Below are 5,131 nucleotides of genomic sequence, written 5' to 3'. Positions count from 1 at the left end.
CCCTGGGGTGAGAAGGACAAAACTTAGCACTGTCATGAGAACTTAATTTATCTAAGCCAACTAAACACACCTTTGAGATGAAACCTGAATTTGATGGTTTGTATGTGTTGGTATTATACAGGGCCAAAGGAGCCTGTGCCTGGGGAATCACCAATCAAATATAGGACCCCTGGTCAAACTGGCAAAAATGCTGGAAAACTACGTACATCAATCGGAGGTTTCATTGTAGTGTAGTATATTGTGGTATGATTTGCTTTATGATCAACGTAGAAGAATTCTACAGGCCTTTTAATTCATGTCTTTTACTGCACTATCCAACCTCCTGTCAGCCCCCTTGTCATACCTCAATCCCACTCCCTATCTGCCCTGATCATAAAATGATACAACCCTCTCTCCAACCTGTTTTTCCCTGACTCCAGTGCTCTTCTGGCCAACAGTATAACACTATAACATATAACACTGGTGGATGCTGTACAAATCTCAACTGTACCATTTTTGGTCAACAGCTACGTTACCTGAAGCATCACTTACTATTAAAAATATAAAGGTGATTAAAAGCAGCAAAATGTGGCCACCACTTGGACTGTGTGTGATACCATATGGTATTATTTTATCCTCCTTTTCCTTTCTTCATTTCTCTCTATCTATCAGACAATGAAAAGACCCACAACAGCCAGGCATGGTTTTCATCATAGTTCTGGATCACTGCAGGTTCTGAAAAGAATCACGTGGTTGGAGGAGGTTTTATAAATGAGTGCTCCTGGCACAGAGGTTTATTTAAAGACAGCACCAGTCAAGGATTTGGGTACAAAAATCGGCATACTCTATAAGATTCTCCATTCATAAACATAATGGATGAAGAACCATGCAGGGCAGCCTGGCCGCTGAACCTGAACCCCCATTGCACTTCAGGCTAGACTTTACATACCAGAACTGGTGTTTTGTTTACACTGGAGTGATGTTTTATTCATGGTGAGACTTTTATAGCCAGATTCTGCTCTCCTGGGGTGGGGTAACATCAGGCAGGGATCCTACACCTGATTATTCTCCAGTCATTGGTATTCAAGTTTGATTGTGATGCACTCTAAGGTCAAATATCCTGCTGATATTCACTACCTAGATTCACATAGGAAGAGAAGAGAATTAGGGGAGTCCACTTAAGCCAGCTGTCTTTTGGACCGTATCCCAGGCCAACAGGAGGGGAGAAAACTGGAGAGATGATAACAAGCAACTTTCTGTTCCTTCCCTCTGCTTGCATGCAGATTTGACAACCTTGCTCCCAGCATGATTAATAATCCTGGATTAATGCATTCCTTCTCCATCATTGTTCAAAGGAACAAATTTATTGCAGTCTAAAGATTAAAATTCCATAGCATTTGAGCCGGCCACCCACCAGTACAAGCTATTATTCTTCATGTCCGAGTCTATGGTCAGCCTTCACGGTGACACCATAACTGTGCCTGTTCTCATCTGGTCACCACACACTGAACAATGCTCAGGACTACAAGCACTACCTGATTCTTAGCACCACCCATGCCTCCCCCAACTGACCCCCCAACTGCTTTTTCAAGGCCCCCACATCAACTTAAAGCAATTGTAAGGTTCCTCCCACTAGCGAAGCTGAGCTAAACTAACTCGGTAAAAACCAGAGACTGACCTTGGGGACCTGCTGATCTGTATGACTCAGTACCACACCATTTATCCACTAAACCAGTATGTAAGAGTAGCAAGCATTGGAAACCATGGAAGCAAGTCAGCATTTCTATGGATTAGGTCAAGACTTGAGATAATGTTAGGATGGGTGGGGTGACTTAAGCTCCTGAAATACTGTTTTGGAATAAGACACACACAATGAGAGTGCAATCTTCCAGCCATCCCCTCCCTTTAGAAAAATGGTTACTACTATCCCTTCCATAATTAACAGAAACTGGCATTTTCCAGTTGTTTATTAAATATGGGTGTGGTGAGTAATTTGGCAGTAACTTAGCAATGAACACGTCAAAACAATGAAAATAAACCAACCAGACATCTTTGAAGTTGGATTGAACAGCCCTTGTCTGCTAAAGAAATCTGAACCATAAACATTCTATAGATAGCCTGCCTTGTATATAGTACTTGGCATTACACTGCACACCCACAACTCCTAACATAGGACCCTTTTAATCCAAGCCTTCATCTTTGGGGGCATTTTTTAAGTGAAAACGAGAAGGACATCTCAACTGATTAATGTTGGTCATGAGGGGTCGTTTCAATTACTTTATTGTTGCTATTTTCAATTTTAGGGCAGTTAAAATTGTGGAATAAATAAGGATTGAGGTTTAATGTAATGTAGCTCTTTGCCAGAGTAATAAGAACTCTGCGGACCCTCCAAAACCTTGCATGATGCATTTATTCTTTGTTCTCAGTTTTTAACTCCATTCTTGAACTTCAATTTAATTGGCCCTATTCCCCTCACTCCCCTAACCTCCTAAGGATATGGCTGCACAGTATTGTCCTTTCTCACACAAAAGAGTTGCTTTTCAGGTGTGTGCCAGGGCAGAAGAGTGTTGGCAGGATATTTGATCAAAATGAAGGGCTGTACAGCCAAGCTCGTTCCTCTCCTGACCTGATTCCCACAATCATGGACTTTGCAGCAGAGGATGACTGGATAGTGATCAGGAGCAGGAACCCTGCGGCTCATAAGCCAATTTTAACTGCACAACCATCACCCTGCCTAAGATCAGCTAACTCAATATCATTACTTTCCAGTCTACATTAATTTACGACGTGCTGAATCCACAACAGCAGCAGACTGAATCAATAAATCTATCAGCATCTGTGTTCTTTTGAAGTAAAACAAAATTGAACTCTGGCTTGCAGAACGTTATTGTTCTCTAATGGTATGAGTTTTATGTTTGTTCAAACACGGACAAAAGAGCTGAACTCCAGAGATTAGGTGAGAGTGACTCCCCTTGACATCATCAAGGCAGCATTTGAACGAGTGTGGCATCAAGGAGCCCTAGTAAAACTGGAATCAATGTGAATTGGGGGGGAAAGTCTCTGCTGGTTGGAGTCATACCTAGTAGAAAGGAAGATGGTTGTGGTTGTTGGAGGTCAATCATCTCAGCTCCAGGACATCACTGCAGGAGTTCCTTGGGGTAGTGTCCTAGGCCCAACCATCTTCAGCTGCTTCATCAAGGATCTTCCATCATAAGGTCAGAAGTGGGAATGTTCTGATTGCACAATGTTCAGCACCATTTGCGGCGACTCAGATACTGAAGCAGTCCTTGTACAAATGCAGCAAGACCTGGACAATATGCAGGCTTGAGCTGACAAGTGGCAAGTAACATTTGCGCCACACCAGTGACAGGCAATGACTATTCCAACAAGAGGGAATTTAACAATTGCCCCTTGACATTCAATGGCATTACAATTGCTGAATCCCTCACTATCAACATCCTGGGGTTACCATTGACCAGAAATTGAACTGGACTAGCCATATAAACGATATGGTTACAAGAGCAGGTCAGAGGTTAGGAATCCTGTTGCAAGTAACTCACCTCCTCACTTGCCAAGGTCTGTCTACCATCTACAAGACACAGGTCAGGAATGTGATGGAATACTCTCCATTTGCCTGGATGAGTGCAGCTCCAACAACACTTACGAAGCTTCCCGCCATCCAGGACAAAGCAGCCCACTTGATTGGCATCCCATCCACAAGCATTCACTTCCTCCTACACCGACACACAGTGGCAGCACTGTGTTCCATCTACAAGATGCACTGCAGGAACTCACTAAGGCTCTTTAGACAGCACCATCCAAACCCATGACCGCTACCACCTAGAATGACAAAAGCAGCAGACGCATGGGAGCACCACCATCTGGAAGTTCCCCTCCAAGTCACACACCATCCCGATTTGGAAATATATCGCCATTCCTCCACTTTTGCTAAGTTAGAATCCTGGAACTCCCTCTCTAACAGCATTGTTACCTACACCACATGGACTACAGCGGTTCAAAAAGGCAGCTCACCACCATCTTCTCCGGGGCAATTAGGGATGAGCAATAAATGCTGGCCTGGCCAGCAACACCCACATTCCATGAATGAATTTTTAAAAATTAACGGCAGAGCGGTACATATTGTATGGTAGTCTTGAGTGTGAAGCTGTTGTGTTGGTGTGTATTTACTGTGCTTGCTAATACAACATGGAAGCATGCCAGTTCTGATTAACACCACTGTCACCCAAAAGAATGAACAATGAACATGTTCCAAACACCCATGCAAGTAATTCCCAAAAACTTGGCTTCCTAACTAAATCCATCAGGCACCAATATAGCAGCCACACGCATGATTACACATTGATGCCACTGTCACTTCCTGAAATCAGTCTCCAGATCATCCACAACCCTAGCCACTATGTACAGCTTATTTCCTACCACGATACACCATGTATAGTCAATTGAGTATCGTAAACCTGTTGTGATCAAACAATAATTCCCATGGAAAGAGCTGCATTAATGTACCCTGTACCCTCTCTGATATTTTGTTTCCAGGTTATCAGGAATCTAAGTTAGCAGGAAAGGTTTAAAATAAACAACTCTATCTTCTTTCAAAAAGCAAAGATTTTGAGATGGTCTGGTTAAAGTTTAAATACTTATGAAGAGATATGGTAAAGTTGATCCAGGCAAATTGTTCAGTGCAGTGAAGAGTTTAAATAACAGATGTTGCTAAGTAAAAGAGTTGATGTATCAAAAATTCTGAACTTGTTGGGTCTAAGGTCTTTAGACTTTTGTTAAGTGTTTCTCACTGTCAGAAATGTAGCCAGTTTTCCAAAATAAGCATTTGTTTGATAAGACCATTCGTAAGAAAGGCTCTCACTCAACCTATGCAAAACAGGTTTGGATCTGAATTGCCAGTGGGTTTCATAAGGGAAGCCACACTGGCGAGTTCATCTCCCTGTCAAATGCTTTTAATTCCTCTGGCTCATTTTCTACATCCCCAGGTGGAAAGTTGGCAGAAAGCAACAGAAAATCATGCACCGACACCAGGTAGTGGGCGAGATTGGTTGCCAGGGATATCTCATGACTGGGAAAAGGGTGAGAATGAATTTGCGACGGGGAAGACTTAAGTATTCTCTGTGGGGCCTGGAAA

The sequence above is a fragment of the Cetorhinus maximus genome, chromosome 9 (assembly GCF_964194155.1).
Source record: "Cetorhinus maximus chromosome 9, sCetMax3.hap1.1, whole genome shotgun sequence".
NCBI lineage: Eukaryota > Metazoa > Chordata > Chondrichthyes > Lamniformes > Cetorhinidae > Cetorhinus > Cetorhinus maximus.
Note: the sequence above shows the minus strand (reverse complement) of the source record.